The sequence below is a fragment of the Gopherus evgoodei genome, chromosome 7 (genome assembly GCF_007399415.2).
Source record: "Gopherus evgoodei ecotype Sinaloan lineage chromosome 7, rGopEvg1_v1.p, whole genome shotgun sequence".
Taxonomy (NCBI): domain Eukaryota; kingdom Metazoa; phylum Chordata; order Testudines; family Testudinidae; genus Gopherus; species Gopherus evgoodei.
Window position 1 is genome coordinate 124,596,929 of NC_044328.1, and position 27,887 is coordinate 124,624,815.

Genomic DNA, 27,887 nt, shown 5'->3' on the forward strand with positions numbered 1-27,887 from the left:
TTTGAAAATGGAATTCCCTGCTGATTATCTGGTAAACATGCTACAAGCACACAAGGTCACTCAAACTGAGCATGCTTGGACTGCTTACTGCTGATTGTTGCTAGTATCAGGAGGAATACATGAAGTGATGATTGATTAATGTACAATGGAGAAGGAAGTGTAAACTGGCTCTTTCCTCTAAATCTTAGGAGGTTCATACCAAACCCTTGTGGTTCAGCTGTGCACAGACTGCAAGTTATGCTCTAAAGGAAAAATGATGGGCTTTTATTTACCACATTGCTTGTCAAACAACAGCTCTTAAAACTACTGCAGACTTTTCAGGTTACAAACCATCCAACAAAACTAAATGAAAAGCTTTGTTTTCAGGAGGAGAAAAGGTGTGGTTTTGAATGAACATTGCCTGTCCTGCGGATCGGTATTGTCTCACTATTTCCTTGTACTTCCCCATCTGCCTGTATCCATCTGTTGTCTCTTGTTTTGTACTTAAATGGTCAGTTCTTTAGGACAGGAACTGTGTGTTTTGTGTGTTTGCAGTGCCGAGCCCATTGGGGTCCTGGTCCATGACTGCCTCTCCTTGCATAATAGAAAGAATCATAGTAAGTCGAGTCAATTAATTTGAGGTAAAACCCTAGTCAAGACCAGGCAGTTGGTAGTTTCGACATAAGTTAGCAGGTTGAGCTAAATCCAATGGGGAAGACTAGTCTTTAGTTCAACCTGCTACTGTTGTGAAAACTACATACTGTCTCATTTTCCCAAGGACTGTAGTTAGCTAACTCCAGGTAAGACCACATCTCTTTTCCTTATGAAGACACAGGGATAGAGGAGCGGAGAGGTGCAGCTCTCGTTGCGTTTTTTTGGGAATGTGAAATAACAATCGCACTTAAAGAGCGAAGCCAGAATTCAGAGATCAGATGGCTTTGCAAGTGACCCACTGAGCATAGGGACTACTTTGTAAAGAAACTGGACCTTGAAATAGTGAAATAAACTCAAATTTAAAGTGCAGTGTATAAAACCGTGTGTGCATGCACACACGCACAGCCCATATAGTTATTTTTATGTTTAATTCTTAATAAAATAGCCAGGGTGCCAACTGGGCTTTTTAAAAGGAAATCTGTAAATGCACGCCTAAATGTTACCTCGGGAGCTGATGGTAAGAGCCAGGTAGCCATGACCTTTCCTAAAGCTATGCCAGATTTGTGGTCAACCTCTATAACAAACACTCTGCTCTTTACTTCCTTCCCTGCCTCAGGTGTTACCAGCCTCTCTCTAACAAAACCTCTGCCTTCAATTTCCTTCTGCCTACTCCAGCCTCTATTTTCTGCTAAGGTTATCGTGAACAGCAGATCTGATAAGCCTTCCTGTGAGCCTTGGGCCTCTGAATTCAGATTTCGTGTGATCTAAGGACTGATATTACTGGTACACCCAAACATGCAAGATTAGCTTTCTAGATACCCTGGGCCCAACTTAATCATTGAAGGCTAGAGCCAGATAGGATGCAGGAGACATGACACATCACTTACTCTACACAAACCTTATTTATAAAAAAAAAAAAAAGGTGTAGTTTAGAAACCAAGCCAGTTCTCATGTCAGCTGAACCAATTAGTTCATTCGTAATGCCAGTCATTGATATTTATATACTTCATCACTATATAGTATGACAGCTCTGAGGTGTTGTGGGGTGGGGGGAGGGTTCTTCACTTCTGAGAAGGCAGCAACCTTAAGATACTTGAGCTAGGATCCTTTCTTCACTCACTCAGATAAATAACTGCACTAGGGTGACCAGACAGCAAATGTGAAAAATCGGGACAGGGAGTGGGGGGTAATAGAAGCCTATATAAGAAAAAGACCCCCAAATTGGGACTTTCCCTATAAAATTGGGACATCTGGTCACCCTAGACTGCACTCATCATTCCCTAGGCCAGTGGGTCTCAAACTTTTTTACTGGCGACCCCTTTCACATCGCAAGCCTCTGAATATGACCCCTTTTTTATACATTTAACACCATTATAAATGCTGGAGACAAGCAGGGTTTGGGGTGGAGGTTGACAGCTCGCAACCCCCCATGTAATGACCTCGTGACCCCCTGAGGGGTCCCAGCCCCAGTTTGAGAACCCCTGCCCTAGGCATAGTATCCCTTGCCAAAGCTAGACTATAGACCCATGTTATGTTGGGTGATTCAGGTGTCTAGAACGCTGACAGTCTCTAGTAGTTCCTGTATGCCTGCCTGACTCTGAGGCATTGCATCCTTTTTGGTTTCTGACCTTGTATGGGTTCATTAAGGCTATCAGAAGAAATGCAATATTTCTGGACTAGTCAATGGCTTTATTGCTCCTGGCAGAGAGTGTGAATACTGTACTGGAGACAGTTCAGCAATTTTGGGCCAGGTCTGTGTCTAGAAAGGCTTTGCTACTACACCAGCGGAGTTTTCCTAGTGTGGGTGCAACTTATCCCTGCAGAATTGTGCGTTTGTTGACTTAAGCTTATTCTAGGTTCACCTACCCACAAGCAAAACAATCTCTACCAGTATATAACTGCATCTACACTAGGGAATTCTGCCAGTACAGCTATGTTCATCAGATTTATACCTCTTCGCACTCCTGATGGACATAACTATGTCAGCAAAAGTCCATAGTGTTGACTTGGCTTTGGGATATGTCTGGGTTTGGAGGAGACTGGAGGCCCTCAGGCTGGTTAACCTCCTATGGTATTTTTGACAGACTATTGTTGTTCCTGGAAATATCACTCTCCCCCTAAAAGTAGCATTGGGCTATGCTAATTGGTTGACATTATCATATCATTTCTGAAAGGACAGCCGTAAAGAGTTACTCTGTAGAAAACATGGCTGGTTCAGAGTAAACCTGAGAACCTGCCCAGAACATTGCATTCTGAATTAGTGTTTCCAAGTAGTTTTCATCTGGAATATATTTGCACTGTATCAATTGACAAGAATACCCAGTAGTGACATACTTTAATGTTATAATAGGTGTGTGTAGTCCGTCGGTTCGATGATGACCTGACAATAGAACAAGTCTAAATACAGGAGGCTGGGTGGACAAGGTCATCTCCATCTTAAAATGATGCTGAAATGGGCTGGTTTAAAATAAACAAGCTGGACTGGCCATTTGTCCTAGTTACTTATTCTAAGAGATCTGATAGCAGCTCCCTTTTCACAATGGACCAAGGAGAATAAGAAAGATGTTGTTACCTCCAGACAGACTCTGTTTGGTATTTGTGTCCTGGTCCTATTCATTTGATTCCTTTGCTACTCTGGGGGTCTTCTGTATCTTCAGAGTCATTCAGGCAGTGAGATCTACGTTTAGGAGGCCTGGCAGCCTGAATCTGCCTTGTTGTTGTTTTTGTTTTTAGCTAGTACAACATGCCAAAGCAATGTACCTGATGCAAAATTGAATAACACAGGTCAGCAATCACTTACTTCCCAGTTCTTGTAAATTCTGCATTAGTTCCCATTCTGTTACCCTTGGATTTAATAATGCTTGTCTTGTCCTTTTGTCCACTGACTTTAAAAAAAAAAAAAAAGTCAGGCTGTAGATGTTTTTGCTGTAGATACAGAGACACCCAAGGTCAGTATGATGGCTTTCTTAGGGCAGAGATTTAGACTAGGCTCGCTCTTTGCATAGCAAATTTTTCCTGGAGGGCTCTTTTAAACCCTTCTGGGTTCTTTAACTTTGTTCTGTAGTTGTCAGTTCCCCAAAATAAACGCGTACTGGGGGGGGATAAATTGGCTGGCTCACTTAAGGTTAGATCGGTCTGTTACAGCTCTTCTGGTCATGCACCCTGCAGCAGCCAAGCCACCCAGAGTTCAGTTTTTTCCTTTGTTTTGAATCCCAGAGTACCAGCTCCATTTGCTACAGTTGACCGTGAAAGTGCCATATTGAAATGGAAAGCAATAGTTAAAAAGACATTGGAATAAGAGTTGTATGGAATTCTAAAGAGACTTTGAAAACCAACAGTATGTGACATCCAGTCGTCTGGTTTGTTCAAGCTCTCTTAATTTTTTGTGGGAAACTTGAGAAAGAGGGCCCCCATTCCAAGAGTTCCTCACATCTGTGAAAGGAGATTTCGAAGTTTTAAAGGAAGGTCAATAACACAAAGCAAGAAATTGTGATGTCACATCAGAGGAGATACATTATGAAATGGATATAGAGGGCCACGTTCAGTTCTTGGGCTTAATGGTAGTTGAATGTACTTATTTAATAATTACAACTCTGTGCATTTTCTTCCTTGTATGTGGTACATATTTCACTGGTAGAAACCCTAGGTTCAAGCCTGGATTTAAAATAATTTTACAAGCGAAAATGAGTTTGGCACATTAAATATCCATGGGGGATTAGATTCCCATCACAAAATAAATCACTACATTAGGCAACATTGGCTTTTTCTGATCAGTGGTGAGTAGGGCTAGATGGGCCAGGCTTTGGGCAGTCTGTTGGCAAAACTTGCAGAGCAGCTGCCTGGTGATATCTAGGGGTAACTGATGAAATCCTTTGCATTCATTAGCACCAGAGAAACCCACAGTATTTCAGAAAAGAAGACACATGAAAATGAACTGGTAGAAATACAAGCAAACCCTCTTGTAGGCTCTAATTAGTCTGGATTTAACGACAATTCAGCTGATTTTTCTTAAAATGAATATTCATTATGATTTATATATTGCCAGTTGTGTGCATCAGCCAATTCTTGGAATCACGTGAAAAGACCTGTATAATATGAGTAGACATATTTGTTATATACTAGGGTTCATAGAGTAGCACTTTCTGATTTATTTTAGCTGCTGTTTTTTTAAGATAAACAGAATTGCTGACAGTCCGTTATTTTCTTTCATAAGCAGTAAGTCAGAGGTTTATATAAGCAAATGTTCTTTGAATTATCAAAAGCCTTCAAGAAGTGTGGCGTTGCTTATTATCTAAATGCTTTTTGATGCCTTTACTATTGTATATACGCATTTAATTCTACTCTGTAATAAAAAAAGTTGCAGTGTCCATGATTATGAAAGCATTCTTTTGAGCATGGTGTGAACAAGGTGCCCTAGCACAGAAAAGGTAATTAATTATTTCAAGTATTTGTCCTAGCTATAAATCAATTTACAAAAAAGTTGAAATTTTTCACTGTATCCTTATCACCTATCAATGTCTGTAAAGTTCAGTTTCATCCTATTGCATTCTCTGGAGAGTATTGTTTAGCCTGTTTTCAGAGCACTTTTTCAGTGTCCTTGAATATGTTCACTCAGCATGAATAAATTACAATGGGTTTTTCTATAGTATTGCACAACAGATATACTGAAAAACCCCCTAGTCCATTCAGAATATTCTTGTCACCATATTTCTGAACAGTGCATTGCTGGCACCCTGAATATTCTTCTGTAGGCTAAAATTTTCTGGGAGAGAATTATTGCAAATATTAACTTATAGAAGCAGTAATATCCAATTTTGAGCTACATGAGCAACGTTTGTGTAGGTTAGTTTATTTATATATACCATTGTCTCTGTTTAATCGGAGGGCCCTCAGACATTTTTCCATCTGGCCTCTACTTTTAAATCCATATACATTTTAAACCAATGGAACTGTTGGAGGTTCTTTAGGTTTGGAAATAAGAGCTTGTAGGATGGCTAATATTTCTCCATCTATGTGCCTTTTTGTTTAGATGTAGCTTTTTTTATTTCAAAGAGACACAGTACTGAAACTACAAGAAGCATCAGAAACCAATACAGTCCAAAGCAGAAATGCAGACTCTTCGTGGTTCGGCCTCATAAGACTCTCCCATGCCATTTCCCAAGCAAGATATGGGTAAGACGTGCAGGAAGAGATCTCCTGTCTGGTTTCCTTTTTCTTTATTAATACCTGGTGTACTTTGTGTTGCCTTTTTCGTTTTGGGTGCTGTAGTTTCACGTGATTGCTTTGTACATCTGTAGGGCGTCTGAAGTGGCTGTTCAGGTAACACAGACAGACTGTACAGGCGCTCTAAATTCTGAAAGATTTTAAGGCTGCAAATCTGCAGAAAGGCACAGAGAGTCTGTAAATTCTGGCTCAGTTGCTACTGTTTGTTCAAACGTGGGATCTAGAGAGATCTATGGGTTACTTTAGAAGGCATCTTGGTTGTCAGCTAAGGTAGTCCCATGTTTTTACCCACTTCACAGTTTAAACTATGGAAGAAAAGAACCCCAACATACCCAGCAAGGTACGAAGCCCAGCAATGGTAAATCTGAGCACAGTGTTGATTGGAGACATTGGGTCAGAGGTAATATAGCCAACCATTTGGGTAAAGTGAACGTACATCCAGATTTTTCATGTTGTGTCTCAATGCCCCAAGTGTGTCTTTCATGATGGCTGACATGTCATGGGTTTTCATTTCATCAAACAAATGTTTGGTTTCTCTGTTCTAACTACAAAACAGGTGTTGAAGGTTTATAGCCATATTGAGTAGAATTTGCTCTGTGTTCCACCACGATGAAACAATCCACTGGAATGAGTGGTCCATATTTAGAATAAAATGAAAAGTGAAAAGAGGGTAGATATTCTTTAACGCTCTTCTTTAGCTCAGCTTGAACGTTAGTAACAATTGAGTGGGTCATGATAAACTTGTTCAGACAAAGAATTACTGGAAAAGTCCCCCAGTCCAAGAAATATGAATATACTGCTGTTTAGTCAGAAGGTGGCAGAAAACTCCAGCACGCAAGTTCTTTTTCGTACAACTACCTAGTGACCCTAAAGATGTCACACAGAACTGTCCCATTTCTTTATTTTGAAAGTATTGTTGTAGACTACAGGAGTCACACAAACAGCTCTCTCATTTTACTTCTGAAGTCCAGTTTTGTAAATGAAATGCCAAATATATAAGAATGTTTTCCTTCCAGTGGAAGTGCTCGAGTTGTTTTTATCAGCCACAGATTTGGCTACACTTGTGCTTTGGCAGAATAGAAAGGGTACGGTAGATGCAGACTCATGCTGAGTTTGAGGGTGCCCCTTCAAATTGACTTAAGCAAAAAATTGAAAAACCATGGTGAGTCTTTGGAAATGAACTGTGGCAAATCTATCAACAAAATATTACCCTTTAATAGAATCATAGAATATCAGGGTTGGAAGGGACCTCAGGAGGTATCTAGTCCAACCCCTGCTCAAAGCAGGACTAATCCCAACTAAATCATCCCTGCCAGGGCTTTGTCAAGCCGGGCTTTAAAAACCTCTAAGGATGGAGATTCCACCACCTCCCTAGGTAACCCAATCCAGTGCTTCACCAACCTCCTAGTGAAATAGTCTCTCCTAATATCCAACCTAGACCTCCCCCACTTCAACTTGAAACCATTCCTGCTTGTTCTGTCATTACTTTCTTGCTTCTCTGTGAATAGCACACTGTATTATTCTTGTAAAGTAGTGGCATTTTATTTCAGTGCAAAGGAAGCTAGCGACATATTCGTGTGAAATAACTTTCAGGTTCCAAGGTACTTGCTTTTTGGAGCCCTACTGCATATTAGAAATAATATCTTTGTAAATTCATTCATTCATTGATTTTTTTTTTTAATCGAAGTCAGTGAATATAGCCAGCGCCCCTTCCCCCACCTCCACCTTACAGGAAATATTTCTAGTTCTATCCCCATGGAAAGGGAAATAAATCTCTTATTAATCATAATGTTCTGGATATATCATGTCCTCCTGAATAATGAGGGCCTTGAGTTATGAAGTCAAGATTCCTGGGTGGTTGCCAGAGTAGATTTGTTTAAGGGAAACAGTAGAGTTCCCTGATATCTTTTTAAAGGGCTTTGTAATGTCCCAGACCACACCTAATTAGCAATTTAAGAGTGAACACATCTATTTCACTGATGGTTGTGAAAATTACTATTTAAGTGGGAATGTGTAATAAATGGCTCTTAGAAGGGATTATATGTCTTGAAAATGAGATGTGTATTATTAAATAATTGGCTGGATACTGATGTCTTGCAAGTATCTGTGCATATATTTCAGCATGGACCTGCTGTGTCTGTGCAGGGCAAAGGGGGGAAAGACAGCAGGGGATCCCTAGAATGCCACTGGCCATAGGATTTTGATCTGCTTTTTGTTCTTTATGATCTGCACCTTAGGAGGTTTTAAAAGAAAGTTTAACTGCATTTTTAACTGTGTGTCAGAAATAAATTCACTCCCAATTTATGACTTGCAGACAAATGCTGGAGCTTTTTCCTTCACAACCTAATAAAGAAATGTAGAATTTAGCTGTCTCACATACCAATATGTCTAAACCGGTTGGAAAAAATTACATAATCATGCTTTGGGGTGACATGAGCTCTGATCCTGTGAAAACTTACACGTCTACTTAACTTTACACAACTTAGTGGAATAGTCATATGCTCAAAATTATGCAGATGTTCTTTGTAGCATTTGGAGCCTGTTCTCGATAGTATTTACGAATCGGGGCAAATACTTCAAAACAAACAAAGCCCTGCCCCTCTAGACATCTTTTCAAATTCTGGAGATTGACAGAAGAGATGGATATAAATGCAGTAGTGTCAGCCCTTAGCATCCAAAGGTCACGAGTCAGCCCCCAAAAACATGAAATTGGTGTAAAAACCATGATTATTTAAAAAAATATATTTTGGGTTCTTTTTATTTGGCTGCTAGTTTGAGGCTTTAGGGTGTCCTGGCTGTTTTCTGCATGGAGACTGGAAGCTTTAAAAAAAATGCTGAGATTCTCATAGAATCTCTTACTGCCAGGCACTGGGGCATTAAGAAAAACAGCCAATATTGTGAGACTTATGGTGGAATCCTGTTAATGGGAGCACTAAAATATGAAGACAAGATAATAGAGTGGGATCTTTGAGGAATATAGTGTTCCGATAATGTTCATTAATATTTTGCCCATTTTTTCACTTCTGTGTTTTTCAAATCGTTTCACTGTAGTGTTTTCTAATATTACCCCCTCTTGTCCTGCTCCCAAAATGCTTACTGTTTTGTAGAAAAAGTTGCGGATATGATATTGTATAACTAACTGCACAAGAGAATTACTTGGATAGACATTTTGTAATGTACCAGCATTAAAGAGCATCGATAATGACATTAAAATGGTAAATTCAGTATTATAACCCTATTAGATTTCTCTACTTATTTTTAACTCTGATCTGATAAACAACTTTCAACATGTTTTGAAGGTGATAGCCATCTTTCAGTTACTACATGCCATTCAGTGTCTCTTCACCTAGCATTTCAAGTTGTTCACATCTTCATTTACCTCATCTATGGTTATATTTTGTTTCTTCTGTAAATGAACTTCTCCTTACAAGAATTATTTCCTTCCTGAGAGAGACCTTGGCTTTCAGGTAGCACTTCCCCAGTGAGTGGGTAAAACATTATGAATTCCTTTGCTATTAGTTGTGACTGCATTAATCAAACATTCATCTGATGTTCATGCAAATACAGTCTGCAATTCCGTAGGTATTCCAGTGGCTAGCGCTATATGATGCTTAGTGTGGGATGCAGCTCTTGGAGGTAGTGATGTTCTTGGCTTCTGCTAGCAGATGTAAGAGGCAGACGGCTGTGCGCGCTGTCTGCAGGAGCATGTTGGGGAATATGGTAACATAGATGAGTCCCAAAGTTGACTTTATGGAATGACATGTATGTGACAGCTGCCCATTGGACAGAGCCTGATGAAATATAAAAGCAGAAAGTAACACTTTAACAGTGACCCTACACATGTAAGATTTTGAATGTGAAGAAATTTTTTAGCTCTATCTCCCCATAGAGAAACTACTTCTGCTCCCAAATCTTAGTTGTAAAGAGGCACAAACCACAAGCAGCAACTTAGCACAGTAACTGTAGATTCTTGATTAGCCTGGAGACTTACTTGGAGATATTGCTTGCCTGTGTGTTTTTCTTAGTGATTCATGGTTTAATTTGAGTCCTGTCTCAAGAAGGAGGTGATTGTTCTACATCACCTATCAGAATGGAAAAGTGGAAGGTGATGTTAAAACGCTGACCCTTAATCTAAAGTGCACCCATCTGGGTTTTATTTCCACATCTTGCTGAGTTTACATTTATGTGAATTCACAGTTTGTTCCCCATTTGCTGTTCCCACCTGGTAAGTGAATTGGTTCCAAAACGTACTGATGAAAAGACTAAGGGGGTCTGTCAAAGAAGTTTGTTCCTACCTAAAAGAATGCTCTATCTCACACTTCCAGTGCTATGTGAGTTAAAACCCAGCTGTAAAATCTCATCTCAAGATGCTCTTGTTTCATGGTGAGAAGTTGGGGTTACCATAAGGACAAGATCCTTTTCCACATATTGAAATGATTTATAACTTGCCTTTGACTTTCTGCAGAAGAAAAGGTATAAAATTCTTTGGCATATGACAAAACAGCTACTATACTATTGGTGTAAATTTGGTGCTCATTAATTATTTTGTTGGACTTTAGACCCCCACATTCGTTAAATATTCCTGTCCCTGTTAGTAGGCACAAAAATGGGGTTTTTTTTTAAGTTTGGTGCTGAAAATAGCACTTAGAAATGTACGAATATAAAGGGGCTGATGCGATGGATGTGGAATCCATGCACTTCAGTAGGAGTGAGTGCTCAGAACTGTGTTGAATTGAGCCTCAACTACTTGTTTTTGTTGTTTTTTCTCTTTCAGTGATAGATTATACATTTTGTGTAAAAAATCCCACAGTGCAAATGCAAAAGGAAGGATATCATTGTAAAGCTCATGAAACGTTATTTATGAAGGCTAACATTCAAAACACGAAGGGCCAAATAAACTTAGAAAACATTCTCCAGCTTTTGTTGGAGACTCATAGACTCTAGGACTGGAAGGGACCTCTTGAGGTCATCGAGTCCAGTCCCCTGCCCTCATGGCAGGACCAAATACTGTCTAGACCATCCCTGATAGACATTTATCTAACCTACTCTTAAATATCTCCAGCGATGGAGATTCCACAACTTCCCTAGGCAATCTATTCCAGTGTTTAACTACCCTGACAGTTAGGAACTTTTTCCTAATGTCCAACCTAAATCTCCCTTGCTGCAGTTTAAGCCCATTGTTTCTTGTTCTATCATTAGAGGCTAACGTGAACAAGTTTTCTCCCTCCTCCTGATGACACCCTTTTAGATACCTGAAAACTGCTATCAGGTCCCCTCTCAGTCTTCTCTTTTCCAAACTAAACAAACCCAATTCCTTCAGCCTTCCTTCATAGGTCATGTTCTCAAGACCTTTAATCATTCTTGTTGCTCTTCTCTGGACCCTCTCCAATTTCTCCACATCTTTCTTAAAATGCGGTGCCCAGAACTGGACACAATACTCCAGTTGAGGCCTAACCAGCGCAGAGTAAAGCGGAAGAATGACTTCTCGTGTCTTGTTTACAACACACCTGTTTATGCATCCCAGAATCACGTTTGCTTTTTTTGCAACAGTATCACACTGTTGACTCATATTAAGCTTGTGGTCCACTATGACCCCTAGATCTCTTTCTGCCATACTTCTTCCTAGACAGTCTCTTCCCATTCTGTATGTGTGAAACTGATTGTTCCTTCCTAAGTGGAGCACTTTGCATTTATCTTTATTGAACTTCATCCTGTTTACCTCAGACCATTTCTCCAACTTGTCCAGATCATTTTGAATTTTGACCCTGTCCTCCAAAGCAGTTGCAATCCCTCCCAGTTTGGTATCATCCGCAAACTTAATAAGCGTACTTTCTATGCCAACATCTAAATCGTTGATGAAGATATTGAACAGAACCGGCCCCAAAACAGACCCCTGCGGAACCCCACTTGTTATACCTTTCCAGCAGGATTGGGAGCCATTAACAACTACTCTCTGAGTACGGTTATGCAGCCAGTTATGCACCCACCTTATAGTAGCCCCATCTAAGTTGTACTTTCCTAGCTTATCTATAAGAATATCATGCGAGACCGTATCAAATGCCTTACTAAAGTCTAGGTATATCACATCCACCGCTTCTCCCTTATCCACAAGGCTCGTTATCCTATCAAAGAACGCTATCAGATTGGTTTGACACGATTTGTTCTTTACAAATCCATGCTGGCTATTCCCTATTACCTTACCACCTTCCAAGTGTTTGCAGATGATGCCTTTGATTACCTGCTCCATTATCTTCCCTGGCACAGAAGTTAAACTAACAGGTCTGTAATTTCCTGGGTTGTTTTTATTTCCCTTTTTATAGATGGGCACTATATTTGCCCCCTTCCAGTCTTCTGGAATCTCCCCCGTCTCCCATGATTTCCCAAAGATAATAGCTAGAGGCTCAGATACCTCTTCTATTAACTCCTTGAGTATTCTAGGATGCATTTCATCAGGCCCTGGTGACTTGCAGGCATCTAACTTTTCTAAGTGATTTTTACTTGCTCTTTCGTTATTTTCTCTTCTAAACCTACCCTCTTCTCGTAAGCATTCACTATACTAGACATTCCTTCAGACTTCTCAGTGAAGACCGAAACAAAGAAGTCATTAAGCATCTCTGCCATTTCCAAGTCTCCCGTTACTGTTCCCCCCTCCTCATTGAGCAGTGGGCCTACCCTGTCCTTAGTCTTCCTCTTGCTTCTAATGTATTGATAAAAAGTCTTCTTGTTTCCCTTTATTCCCATAGCTAGTTTGAGCTCATTTTGTGCCTTTGCTTGTCTAATCTTGCCTCTGCATTCCTGGGTTATTTGCCTATATTCATCCTTTGTGATCTGACCTAGTTTCCATTTTTTATATGATGCCTTTTTATTTTGTAGGTCCTGCAAGATCTCAAGGGTAAGCCAAGGTGGTCTTTTGCCACATTTTCTATCTTTCCTAACCATCGGAATAACTTGCTTTTGGGCCCACAGGAGCTCTGAGAAATTGATTACTTTAGATCTTGGTTTCCTTTCACAGACACAGTTGTTTTCATTCCGTGTGTGTGTGTGTGTGTGTGTGTGTGTGTGTGTGTTTCATTCGATTTTTGTGGGTGGTTTTGTTTTGGGGGTTTTTGTAGGAAAAAAAAATCTTCAAACCTCAGATAAAAATAAGTGATTTATATTGTTACGGACTTTGTTTTTTCCGAATCGTATGGAAGAGTTTTCATAGATGATTGGGAAGCTGCCTTTATGGAAAAAAAAAAGTAAAATGCTCCATTTGTTTCTCTTTATGAAAAGACTTTTTCACTGTGTTTCCACTTTGGTGCTGCCTGATTGGAGTATGATCTGCTGAAAGCATTTTAATTTGGTTTATGCAATAGTTTTAGTTTTATGTGTGTGGGGGAGAAGGAATAAAATGCTATGTATATTTTTTCACTCTTAAATGTACCATAGCTAGTATTCTAAATCCAGTCTAGTTCCAGATTTTGGATTTTTTTTTGCTCCCAGAAGAGCTACTGCTACTCACAAGAGATTTAACTGGAGGCAGTTGTAATTTAGTGAGGCTGTGGTTGAAAGATATGAGAGAGGAATCTTGAGAGAAGATTTTTTTTTCAACAAGGAACCCATAAAAAGTGAGGAAACTGGCCCAGGTGGCTTGTTCAGGACTCTGAATTTTTTTTATGTTCCTGTAAACCTAAAAAGACTTGAAAAATATATAATCAAACCTTTCTCTCTGTCTCTCTTTTCTTTTAATGTGTTTGTTTCTTAAAGTTGAGATAGGGCTCATTCTTGCAGTTGGAGACATTTTCTACTCAACCATCCTGCCTCGTGTAACAGTCCAAGTGCAGTTTCGGTCAGGATACACATCTTTCTGCAACTACCATTAGTTAGTGGTGTGGCCTTCGTGTTGTCTGTATATCAGTAAAACAGTGCAATGAAGGGATGCTCTGTCCTTCTGACTTGCTCTTGTGCGCGCACATGTGTAATATACGGGCAGGTCTCGGACTGCAAAGGTCAATAACTGTGACAAGTTACATTGTGAATAGCGCATGCCAGACGTACATGTGGTTTAAAACGTTTGCTTGCTAAAGCAGCTGGTTTTCCGATTGTATGCACCAGACTTTATGGCTACCTATAATTTGTGTAGCATGGACTCTGCTGTAGGCTAGGGGTGTAATTGTCAGCAAAATAGGATTTACTTTGGAAGGAAGCAAGTATCCTCTTGCCTTGCTTATTTTCTCCTGCCAGTCTACACCCACAAAGCCCTCCTATTGCAGCAGTTCTCTTGGCCAGAAGTCTGCCTATTTGTCCTTGATTGAGCACCTGTCACTGTAGGATGAAGCTGGCCCATGGATGCAATGTTGTGTTTGCCCAGTGGGATTGCTTGAGGACACCATGCTTCCTTCTTGGAGGGACTTCGCAGACTTTCTGTAGTATTCCGAATTTGTGCCTGGCCCAGATGTGAGGTACAACCTCAGCAATCCAAATTCAATCCCAGCACAGGCCAGGGGCTAGCCCTGCAAAGCAGCCTCTGAACTGTTAGCAGGTAGACTTCCTTGTGAAGCTAAAATCCACTGGGATTTTTGTGTCTCACCCACGCAATACTATTTTATGGGAAGTGCTGAGAGTCCCAGACATACACCTACCTGCTGGCACTGAAGCAGTCAAAACAGTATCTCGTTCTCCCCAAAATATCTTCTGGTCTCTACTCTTGATGTTTACTATTTAAAATGTACAGACATATGCTTGGCTTAAAAGAAGAAAATCTTGGTGTTGCCATTGAAATTCCCAGTAGATTTAAGAGAGGAAAGTCAGTGCAGTAACAGACACTTGAGACCACTGCAGAAAGAGATACAGAGAGAGAGACTGACTCTGTATTTTGTCTTAGAATGCCTACAAAGAGCTATAGAGAGGTAGATAGATTAGATATAATAATTTCCCCCCATTCTGGTGCCTTGCGAAGGCGGACAGTACCATTTCACCACTTCCCTGGGCATGCTCTAGTGAAAGTGACAGACAAATGAAAAGGGGGAGAGGAAATCTGTTGACTGGTATTTCAGATTTCCAGCATACACAGGTGCTTTTTAATCCCCTTGGCCTACATATTCCACAGCCCCTCCGATCGAGCAGTCGTGATGTAATGCTCTTTTCTCACACTCCCAGCTTAAATACAGATGGAAATTGTTGTCATGTGTTAGAAATGTCACCAGTAATATAAAAGGCAGGCTTCTGCATTTCCCCTTTTGCACTGTCACCTGCTCCTGCCAGCTTATTGTTCCCTCTCAAACCTTTTGTCATGTGGCAGAAACCCTGATGCAAGTAAGCCCTGTCCTCCCCCTGCTTCTGATCCCTGCATTTTTGTATTCCCCTCTGCTGCAGTGCTGAGGATCATTACATAGCACGACTTTAAGACAAGACCTCACAAAGGAAGGATTAATGTTGTATTTGTGCTTGAATTTCGAAGGACTCAGGCAAGTGAGAACATTCTAATGCATTTTTCCCCCCTAGACGCTAGCGTAATCAATGTAAAACAGCAAGTATGATGAGCTGTGTCAGTGTTTACTGCGCAAACCCAGGGGTTTATCAGCTTCAGGTTATGTGTATAATGGAGGGGGATAGCGAGATTGGGGAGGCTGAGGGGGAGTAGCTGCACAGTCTGAGCTCAGCCCGAGAGGACAGATGGCTAGTGCTGCTTTTTAATTCATCAAGCAGGCTTTACGTGAGGCCCATTCTTGAACGGTTATGCTATGAAAAGAGGGGTCAATGGGCACGAATAGGCTGAGATCAGGACCAGATGCTTTCCGAACAATGGGACTTTTGAAAGAAATGCAGGAGGAAGCGTGGCGCTTGCTTTGTATTGCCTCCGCATTGCAGGTTGGAATTGGGCAGCTACATTTTAATGAAGTGCATTCCAAAATGTGAGCGTCAGTCCGTGCTTTCAAAAAAGGACATGTTGAAAAAGGGGTCTTGTTGGCGGGGGTGGGGGGGAGGGAAGTGAGCCACTGATGGATTGTAAAGAACAATGCAGCCTCAGTGTTCAAGGGGGAAAACGTCAATACATTCCTGTGCATATTAATGCGGTGCAGCAGGTGTTGCTAAATGTATGTTTCAGCATTGTTCTGCCTGCAGCTTAGCAAAAGGAGAAGGGGGAAAACCTTCTGATGTGTGTATGCATGCGGTAATTGTGTTTATAAAGGCAGTTGTTCTACAGAGATCACTGCATGTCGAAAGTAAAAAAACAAAACACGAGAACAAAAAATTAGCACACATTTTTATTTCAGCCATGAATGTACAGACAGAATGAGAGCCTGTTTTGATGGGGAGGGAATGTGTGTGGGAGAATGGAAGAGGTACATGCTGACTGGTGCTTACTGGTTAGAAAGAGGAGCTTGCATCTCCACTCTAGACAGCTGCACGCAGCTAGGCTAGAGCACCTGTTCTGAGTGCCTGACTCTGAGCTTGACCAGTTTTCTTACCATAGAGGCTGGGCACTCCTTAAAGGGGCAGTGAGGCCATGCTGCACCCTTTCTTTTCAAAATGTCCATGAATACCATTAAAATGGGCACATGCTGGAACCACGAGGTGAACAGCATCGGGAGACACTGGGTCATTAGCATATGGTGTGCCACAGACAGAGGATGCCAGGAGAGGAGAGGGCACGGTCTGTTATTTGTGGAAATTTGGTGATGAGAGTCTTAAAAGGGGCATAGTGTAGCCTCCCTCAGTAATTGCATCGCTTATGAATGAACTGATATAACTGTGCAGTCTGGACTAAACAAGACCTATAAGGGTCTTATTAAATGACAGATCTTTCTGTGCCTGTTTGTTTCCTGTTACTATGCATTAGCTAAATATCCTGTTTTAAGGTATTTTTCTTTACTCCACCAGAAACCAAATAGCAAAATAGCATCTCTAAGCAATTACAGACATGTTAGCTAGCATAATACCTGGGGACGCCAAGAGAAAAACAAAGTATGCCAAATAATTGTTGCATTATATTTTGTTTAAAGGGAGATCTATTAAAATACCCTCATTTTATTCTGATTTCTGTCAGGTTCCAGTCCTGTTTGTGACAGGGGATACTATATTTATCAGCACAGTGAAAGGGTCTTTGTTCCTTTATTCATAAAATGACACACTACTTCTTTCAGGGAAAATGGAATATTTGCTTTTAGAACTAATCTAGCTGGTGACAAACTTAATTGTTAGATGCTGAAGGTTTTGTATTTCTTCTCGGGATTTGAGGCCCAGTGGAATTTGCAGGTTAGGCTCCTGTTGCCTTTTTTTTTTTTTTGTATTCATGTGTAAGTAGTGGTGGGGAGTGAAGTACTGTGTTTGCCCACAGGACTGCTAAAGGCTTGGTCATGGCAGATGCAGCTGCCCCTTCTTCTGTCCCTGCCCTGTGGGTAAATGGATGGGGTGTGTGTGTGTGTGTGTGTGTGTGTGAGAGGATTTAGGATTCATGGCTCCTCAGTCATGTGGACAAGTGTCGTGCCTAATAGGAGACTGGCTGAGACCACGGATTCATTTCACACAGGCTGCTGAGAAGCCAGCCATTGGTTGGTAGTTACTTTAGGTTATTCCTACCTGTCTAGGTTATTTTCAACCAATTGATGCAGAAGCAAAATGAAGTGGATTGGGTTACAGAACATCATCCAACTCCCACCCGTGTCATGTTATCGGTTACTATTTATGTATTGTTCTCCCAAGGGTTAGCTACTTGAATATTAGTTTGTGTGACTAAAACAGGAGTCATTTGCAAGTTCAGTTATATATTTAACACCAAAAAGGATCCCAGTCTAAAGCAGCAGCTTCTCAAGAGATTAATAAACCCTTGTTACACACACACACAAATGCATAAATTCAGCAAACACATGGAGCTCAGTTTAACATTGAGTTGATTTGCATCCGTTTTAAGGGCACATATTCAGAGAACAGCGGTATCTGCATGTTGTCATATACTCTATTTTATACCCTACAGCTGAAGAGTAGTAATTGGCAAAATCCAGAGTCATCTCAGGACTAGTTTCCTCTACTTAGGGTGACCAGATGTACTGATTTTATAGGGACAGTCCTGATATTTGTGGCTTTTTCTGATATAGTCACCTATTACCCCCCCGGTCCCTGTTCTGATTTTTCACACTTGCTGTCTGGTCACCCTACCTCTACTGCTGTCTTCACTATTATAGTTACATTAACAAAGGCTCGCACTGCAAACCCCTTATTAATGCTGGTGCACTCATGTGACTTCGAGTGGATTACTCATGTGAGTAACTATTTGCTAACATGAATAAGTCAAAACCTAACTCAAACAGTAGGGTACATATTTCTCTCCTACCAGCCACATGCATATTTCCACTAAATAGTTATACAGTATATGTGCCCATGAAAAAAAGCAATGTTGACTCTGTAGATTCACATTTATTCCTTTTTAATGTGTTCTGCTTATGTTGGTAATCAGATTCATAATTTGAGTCTTCGCATGTCGCTTTCACCATTACTAACAACCTCTGGCAATAACAAAACTGTCATAGCATTCAAAGTATCTTGGAAGGAAGAAGCAACAATGCAAACCATTAATTCAGCAACACAAGCTGATTAAATGGTGTAGGGCTCTTGACTCCACATCTGACAGTAATAAAGCTTACATTGGATTTCAGTCATTTAAAACTTCAAATACTATAGGTAAGGCTCTTGCTTTCACTTTAAAGGTCATGTGTTGATGTCTTTTTAACAGCCTTCCATCCACTTCAAGACATTGCATCTGGAAAATAATTATGCATACATGCTCCTGAAAATAATGCATCTTATCTCTTTTGCTGAGGTCTATCGGATGCTGCTGTGTTCAAGGAAACATGTTTAAAATATGATGCTGTTTTCTGTCAAATTTCACTAAATCTCATCCTGGAATCCTCTGAATATTTTGCTCTTGAATATTCTAGTAAGTGTGATGACTGGTTCACTGTGTTAATCCTGCATGGTCTGACGGCAGCTGATCCTGAGCTGCTGTTGCTCTTCTGCATATATAAGCAAGATATCCTCCCCCCTCCACCATGTTAATATCTATTAGAATTTCATCACACTGTCAGATCGGTGGGCCAAATAGAAAAGATCGCATGTCCTTTTTCCTCTGTTAAATATGTGCCTTTGATTTCTTCTTCCTGGAATGCAGAACATGGAGTAGTAAAATGAAGATTAAAAAACAACAGCCCAACAACCACATTTGACCTATTTTGCTTCATTTGAGCCTGGATCTTCTGTGTCTGTGTGGCGTATCTTCAGAACACATTTACAATTTTTTTTCAGGTCTTCTGCGTTATTGTATACAGGTAACATTTTGTAAGGGAAACACCGACACCTACTCTCACCCTATTTGGAATTTAAAAAAGAAGGAAGAAATCATAAGCATTCCAATAGAGCCTCAAAAATGTCAGTTCCAATTCCCCATTAATTATAGGTGGAACTGGTAGTGGTGACTATAGGTGCATAAGAATGGCTACACTAGACCTGACTAATGGTCCTTCTATCCTGTCTTCCAAAAGTGGATGGTGCCAGATGCTTCAGAGGGAATGAACACAATGGGGCAACTATCTAGTGATGCTGTCATCCAGTCCCAGCATCTGGTAGTCAGAGCCATAGGGAGATCCAGAACATGGGTTAAAGTAGCCTTAATTAGATATAATTCAGAGTAATTATTATACTGTGACTTTTAAATGGACTAAGGAAATGATATTCTACATAATTAAATCAGAAGTTCCAGCTTTGGCCCTGTGAGACTTCCTATGGAAAAGAACAACGGGAGCTATTTTTGGAAATCCTGGCCCAGTTGTGGATGCTGACTTCTGAAAAAACTGGCCCTAGATGATCTAAGAGAGGCAGGTTTTCATTTTTCCTTTGAGCCAATTAATCTCACAGCCAGTTTCCTATGGGAACCTGTTTCAGACCTGGTGGGAAGGGTGTTGTTTTGAATCACGCTACAAGAGGAGAGATTATGGAATCTTGTGTTGATTTCTCCCATTCACCCCTTTTCCCAGGACAGTCCCTGAATCGCAGAATGAGAGAACACTAAACAAATCAATTTGTATATTACTTATAATGTCTATGTTTACTTTACTGAAAAGTTTTGAGGTTTGTATATGTGGGCCTGATAAAAGCCACAGGGTCAGCCCAGTGTGAGCTGTATTCCACTAAATTATGGATATACAGTGTCACAATTTGCAGTATTGAAATGAGAAAAGAATACTAGGTTGACAATGTATATGTCAATAATCAGAATGTTCCTGTATATATCCTACCTTAAATTGAGAAAGTAAGTTGTTCCTTTCTCTGCTCAGACAAGAAATTACACCACTGTTGGTACCCTGTATACTGTAAGCACCATCAACTATTTTCTTATTTTCCTCTCCAAATGAAAACTTTTATATTCACATCCCAGTGATATCTTAAGTCTCTGAATTTTATTAAATCTTCGGTGGGGTTTTATTAATGCAATGGCATTGTCTATAACTGTTTAAAAATCAGATGGGATTCAGGGAAAACCCCCAAACCAAGACTTTTTAAAAGCTGATTTCACAGTTTATTGCCAATTACAATTTTTCTCTCTCTCTCTCTCTGTCTCTCATATATAATGAGTCTTATCAGGAGCCTTTGGTCCCTTTACAAACTGTTGGCATTCAGGACATTTTCTGGTGCTAATCTGTTGTGTTAATCACAATGCATGGTGAGCTGTATATGGTACTAATGATGATGCAGTTTTTTCAGCATTGCAGTACCGCATATTGATTAAAAATCGGTCACAAAGTTGATGGTGTGCTAATAATACTGCACCAGAATGTAAACTCTTGGTAAACCTGGCCAACAATGGCTGAAAAAGATCTTATCCTTTTTCCTTTAAATTTGGTCCAGTTGAGTCCAGTGCTTGGGAAATGTGCAATATGGTGTCTTGGAGACTCAAACCCTTTCTCTGTTCACGGAATAGGTGTGACATGGGTAGCTGCAGTGTAAGCTTCTGCCAGTGCTGCCATCAGTGGCCATGTCTGTACTGAGAGAAAGGGTGTTTTAACATGTTAGGTAATGCATGTTAACACATGTTGAAATCTTAGTGTAGACAAGGTAAGTTGTCGTTTTAACATGTTAGCTGTTCTAGGTAAAGCCTACAGGGTAAATCATGATCAGTTACATGTGTAAAATCCTACAATTTGTCCTTTCTTACACTAGGATTTTAACACGTATTAAAATCATAACTTTTTCCTAGTGAATATAAGGTTAGTGTGTTTTGACCTCTCATTAGGAGTGTCTCACCTTTACAGTTGACAAGACAGTTCAGACTCTGTGTTCATTAAATCTTTTTCTTCTCTTCTCAGACTGCCAACAAAGGTACCCCAAAATGCCTACTGCAGAGGTGCTTTTTGTGATAGGGCCAAACTATCTGAGCTCACCAAACGCAGGGAACTAAACTGAGCTCACCAAAACGATTGACAAGCTGGACTGAGGCCACCAAACCACAACCTGATCTGAAATTGAACAGTTGAAAAATGATAGAAGCTCTGTTACCTGTCCCTTAAGCCAATTAGTTACTCAATTAGAGAGAGTTCATGATTTAAATATATCTGGATAATTGAACATGAAACTTGAGCGTACCATTCTAATTACTTTGAAGTTTTATATTTTCTTTTTATTACTGTGGCATGGCACAAAACTTGTAATTTCATTTTATCTTCAGACTATCCGGTAATTATTTGATTGGTAGTGCCTTTATCAGATTTTCTTCCCCCCATTTATCTCTCTAATAATGTCATATGTATTATAGTTCTATTAGTTCAGCAGTCTTGGATGTCTGCGAAGTCTAAGGGTATTCTGACTTTTTTAAAAGGTCTTGGCGAGTAAGCTTTAGTGATGTCTCTTTATTCATCTTTCTTCTTGTTTATGGTTCTTCAGTACAATCCAGGCCAAAGGACACTCCTGGCTCTCGAATTGCTCTGCTCGCGCTCACACACTTTGCAGTAGCAGCTGCTTGTTACCACATAACCAATTAACCGCACACTCCCCGACTGATAGATGTTTCCAGTCAATGCCTTGCATTAGTTGCTGCTTCAACATTTTGAGGGAAATGGGGCCATTGCAAATTGGTTTCTTCTCCCTCTTCTTTGAAGAGCTGTATCAGCATAACTGAAATAGAGGAATGTCACAGGACACCATTTGAAAACAAAGGCTGACTGATTTGGAGTCCTGAGAAGGACCAATGGACTCTCAGGGTTGCTTTTTTGAAATTGCTCAGTCTAGGCCTGCATTTGCTCCTGTTAAAGTCAATGGGAACTTTTAGCTTTGACTTCACTGAGAACAGATTTACAACAATATTTCCAGGGCTGTTGAAAATGCCGTCCTAAACCATTAGGGTACTGAACAATTGGTCCAGTTCCCCTTTTTTTTATGACTTCAGTTCTTTCATCTGGAATATTCCTTCACAAATCTAAATCAAACCTTTTATCATAGAATCATAGAATATCAGGGTTGAGAGGGACCTCAGGAGTCCAACCCCCTGCTCAAAGCAGGGCCTAATCCCCAACTAAATCAGCCCAGCCAGGGCTTTGTCAAGCCTGACCGTAAAAATCTCTAAGGGAGGAGATTGCACCACCTCCCTAGGTAACCCATTCCAGTGCTTCACCACCCTCCTAGTGAAAAAGTTTTTCCTAGTATCCCACCTAAAGCTCCCGCACTGCAACTTGAGACTTTTACTCCTTGTTCTGTCATCTGGTACCACTGAGAACAGCCTAGCTCCATCCTCTTTGGAACCCCCCTTCAGGTAGTTGAAAGCAGCTATCAAATCCCCTTCATTCTTCTCTTCTGCAGACTAAATAATCCCAGTTCCTTCAGCCTCTCCTCATAAGTCATGTGCTCCAGCCCCCTAATCATTTTTGTTGCCCTCCGCTGGACTCCTTCCAATTTTTCCACGTCCTCCTTGTAGTGTGGGGCCCAAAACTGGACACAGTACTCCAGATGAAGCCTCACCAATGCTGAATAGAGGGGAATGATCACATCCCTCGATCTGCTGGCAATGCTCCTACTGATACAGCCCAAAATACCGTTAGCCTTCTTGGCAACAAGGGCACACTGTTGACTTATATCCAGCTTCTCATCCACTGTAACCCCTAGGTCCTTTTCTGCAGCACTGCTGCCTAGCCATTCGGTCCCTAGTCTGTAGCAGTGCAGGGGATTGTTCCTTCCTAAATTCAGGACTCTGCATTTGTTCTTGTTGAATCTCATCAGATTTCTTTTGTCTCAATCCTCTAATTTGTCTAGGTCCCTCTGTATCCTATCCCTACTCTCCATCATATTTACCACTCCTCGCAGTTTAGCATAATTTGCAAACTTGCTGAAGGTGCAGTCCACGCCATCCTCCAGATTGTTAATAAAGATATTGAACAAAACCGGCCCCAGGACCGACCTTTGGGGCACTCTGCTTGATACCGGCTGCCAACTAGACATGGAGCCGTTGATCACTACCCGTTGAGCCCAATGATCTAGTCAGCTTTCTATCCGCCTTATAGTCGATTCATCCAGCCCATACTTCTTTAACTTGCTTGCAAGAATACTGTGGGAGACCATATCAAAAACTTTGCTGAAGTCAAGAAATAACATGTCCACTGCTTTCCCCTCTTCCACAGAGCCCATTATCTCATCATAGAAGTTAAACTTAATGGATAGTGTCTGTTTGCAACAGTATGTTTGCTAATATGAGTACTGCCTCAAAGCTGAAGTAGACTTTCTTCTGTGGTAAGTAATTTTTGAATATTCCAATTAGAGAGAGAGAGTAAAACATTGCTTGGGACATATATACATAGGCTGTATATACATATACAGGGCTGCCAAGAGAACGTTGAGGATCCAGAGTGTTGTGCACCAAAGTTAGGAAATGCCATGCATAAAGTCACCTCTTCAACCTCCCTTGCACATATCCATTAGGATAGGTTTGTCACACAGGAAGGCTCTGTCAGACCAGGGTTAGAATCCAGCTGTCCTGGATACCCAGTCTAGTTCCTTAAACACAAGAGAACACCTTTCTCCTATGCCTTTTTTTTGTTTGTTTTTCCCTATCTTGCACACTATATAAGATGAGGCTTGTAAAACAAATAGTATGTGACCATGTAAGGATTGTATCGTAATGCGTATATGTACAACCGGGACAAATTAAAGTTGCGTAAGCAGCCTTAATTGTCATTTTCTAACTTATGAGTATGTAGTGTCCCTAAGGTGTGTGGGGGGGTTTTTTTTGTTTTTTTTTTTTTGGTAACAAAACAACTCCCTCCTGTGGAACCATATCAATCCTTTCTATGAGTAATTTGCTAAACATGTGTATTTGGCACCTTTGTTCCAAAAGGCAGTGTGGATAAGTATATGAGGCTGAGGTCCGTCATATCAAAGAGAGGGTTCTATTTGCATTTCTGCAGGATTTCAGAGGTAACCCCAACTGGGGGGGATGGTATTTGCCTGCTTTCTAAGAAAGGGATAGGACTGTGGTGCTCTGCAAAATATCTCTATGCCTTTACAAAATATCTAGTCCGTACTTCAAATAATAGAAGTATTTAAGTTCTTCAGTGATATGCTTAGAATTTTTTTTTAACATTGGCAATACTGTCATTGTTCCCTAACCACATTCTTGGAAATGGCTAGACTGTTTATACTTAACTCAGAATAAATAAATAAATGAAGCGTGAGGCAGAGAGAAAGCATTTCAGCCACAGTGGTTAGTTTGGCTGAGTTTTATAAGTGACTGGAAACAGGGGCTTGTAATGGAAAGTGTTCAGGAACCTTTGCTTTAGGCATTGCTGCTAGCTGCGCCTAACATACATGGGCCTTAAATGCTTAAGAAAGGAAAGATTCTGATGTTGTCTCGAATGTTATGTGTAGAGAGATCCTTGCATCGTCAGCTGCAAATGTCATTTTGTCACTGTTGAGAGATCTTTAAACTGAAGGACTTTTATTAATGACAGGTCTTTTTCCCCTGAAGGAAGATACCCTCTCTCAGTGGCTCTGAACCTTTCCAGACTACTGTACCCTTTTCAAGGGTCTGATTTGTCTTGCGTATCCCAAGTTTCACCTCACTTAAAAACAACTTGCTTTCAAAATCATATATAAAATTACAAAAGTATCACAGCCACACTAGTACTGAAAAATTGCTTATTTTCTCATTTTTACCATATAATTATAAAATAAATCAATTAGAATATAAATATTATACTTATATTTCAGTGTATAGTATAAAGAGCAGTATAAACAATTAATTGTTTGTATGAAATTTTAATTTGTACCGATTTTGCTAGTGCTTTTTATGTAGCCTGGTGTAAAACTAGGCAAATATCTAAATGAGTTCATGTAGCCCCTAAAAGACCTTTTAAGACCATAAGAACGGCCACACTGGGTCAGACCAAAGGTCCATCCAGCCTAGTATCCTGTCTACCGACAGTGACCAGTGTCAGGTGCCCCAGAGGGAATGAACCTAACAGGTAATGATCAAGTGATCTCTCTCCTGCCATCCATCTCCACACTCTGAGAAACAGAGGCTAGGGACACCATTCCTTACCCATTGTGGCTAATAGCCATTAATGGACTTAACCTCCATGAATTTATCTAGTTCTCTTTTAAACCCTGTTATACATGCCCCTGGTTGAGAACCACTGCTCTAGCTTATATCATCTGGAAGGGAAAACTGGTAAATGGCATGTCATTATCTCAGTGGGGTTGGCTAAGTACAATATTTAGAAGTAACTAACTCCTGGTGAATTATCTGCCGCCCTGCTTCTTTAGCAGCCACAGAATTTGCCCTTATTAAATAGCTGCCTATTGTAACATTCTTAGGGAAGTTAAAAAGTGGCCCACTGCACTAAGCCATACTCCAGACATCACCTTTATAACAGAAACTCTTTATACACTAACACTCCAAACCGATGGCTCACATGGGTGCTTTCATAATGAGGTTTTATGGTAACTGTTCCCTAATACTTTTTCCTTCTACCGCTGCATCAGATTTGCTCTATCCCTCTCCTTAAAAGAAACAAAAAGCTTCGGCAATCTGCTTTCCCAACACTTACAGTATTTCAAGTGGGAAGAATTTCCACAATAGCATGAGTTTACCGAAATAAGGAGAGGGTTTTTTTTTAAATAACTCCCACTTATCTTTTTGTGTCAGAACAACACTTTTACGCCAGATGGTGTTGATGTTGGTATCTTCAGCTTTATCTGCACCGTGTAATACTGCTAGGTCAACCTTTTTGGCAGGAGGAGTGATAGGAGTAAAGCCACCCATTGAGAGGACAGAGAAGCTATGCGTATTGACCTTCTAAAATTTAACCCCTGATATTCTTGAATCGAGGTGGGGAGAGATTTTAAAATCAGAGTTTGATCAATTCATGCGATTTCCCAGCCAGTGGTTGATACTTCACACGCATTTAAGATTCATGATAATTTCAGAGAGTATTGGGCTATATTCTATACATAATTTCCTAATCATCTCATTTTCATGCTGATGCTTACAACACAAATATTCATCTGTTTTTAATTGTTTTGCCCATATAATTCTCCTGTTTTTTTTTTAAGTTCTCTTACATGCATGGGCATAGTTTGGGGGTGCAGGGGCAGGAAGGGTGTTGCCCCAACTTCAAGCCTTAGCAAGGAGTGGAATTTACCCCTCCCCCACAAGTGGCCCTGTTGGCCTAATTGGAGCTACCCCCAAAATATAGAAGTCAAACTATGCCTATGCTTACAAGTACACATTCAAATTAATCTTAGGAGCACCAAAGTATCTGAGATCCTTCCCCACAAAATTGGTAACAATAGCCAAGTCCCTAGTGGATTTCATGGCGTCTGTGGTATTTCTCCCTTTTTGGGTAAAATCTCTCTTTGGGGAAGGAGGTGTGCTTTTGATTCTGATTTTATTTTTTACATTTACATTCTATTAGTTTGCTTTCTTCTTTGTTTGTTTTTGTTGCTTATCCAGTCACCTAAATAACTAGCAAAACATACAGGAGCATTGTGGCTTGAGGGCTTTCCATCCCCAAATAGAGTTTTCACTTCCACTTTGTGCTGTTTTGTCATTGTGCTAACATACCACCAACTGCAGAGCACCCATTTATGATCGTATGTGTGTGTATGTATGTGTGTGTATATGTGCGCGCGTGCACACACACACGTGTGTGTGTGTGTGTGTGTGTGTGTGTATATATATATATATATATTATATATAATATATATAAAAAATGCAATTGCCCTCCCCTCATCAATTTCTTTTGGCTTTATTCTGAGGAGGGAGCTCAAATATATAATGTCAAGGTATTTGTGATAAGGACCATTTGAAAACTGTCTGTTTAATTTATGATGGGTTTCAGTGAACAGTATCAGTTTGGTTAGCTGAGTTTTGACAGCTCTGTCTTTATGCTTCTATATTTGCTTGTATGGACCCAAAAACGCAAAGCAAAGTTGTGTGAACCTGATTAGTTTCTTTATTTAATCAACAACTTGACCAGATGCTGGTGTCCTGAAGCACTAGTGTCCTCCCTCAGTATAGGCAATGTGGCCTAGTGGATAGACCCTTAGACTCAGGATACCTGGGTACTGTTCCTGGCTCTTCCACTGGCATACTGGGTGATATTGGGCAAGTCAGTGCACCTCTTTGTGCCTCAGTTTCCCCACTGATAAAATAATAGGGAGATAATGATCCTGAGTTCCAGTGTGAAGTGCTTTGAGAGCTACTGATGAAAAGTCTAGATAAGTGCTAGGTTCTTAGCCAAAGTAGGCTTGCATCCCTCATCCCAGGCTCTGGTATTGTCTGTGGGGGACATATGGACTGCCCAACCCCCTTTTAATGCAACAGCAGAACTAGAAAAGTTCCCATCTTCCAAACCTCACCAGCATGGGGTTACATGAAGAAAGGTTTGCTCTGCTCTGCTTGTGAACTTTTAGGTACTGTGACAGGCTGACTGTGAATTCTGAATCTTGGTAATTGAGTGTCGACATACTGTATCATAGTAGGTTTAATGGGCTGTCAGCACCCGAAATACATC

At 40.5% G+C, this 27,887-nt stretch overlaps 1 protein-coding gene across 1 annotated transcript in view; it reads left to right on the plus strand.

Moving 5' to 3' along the window:
* The window catches only part of MAGI1 (membrane associated guanylate kinase, WW and PDZ domain containing 1), a 503,504-nt gene that overhangs the window by 275,495 nt on the left and 200,122 nt on the right, over positions 1-27,887 (plus strand).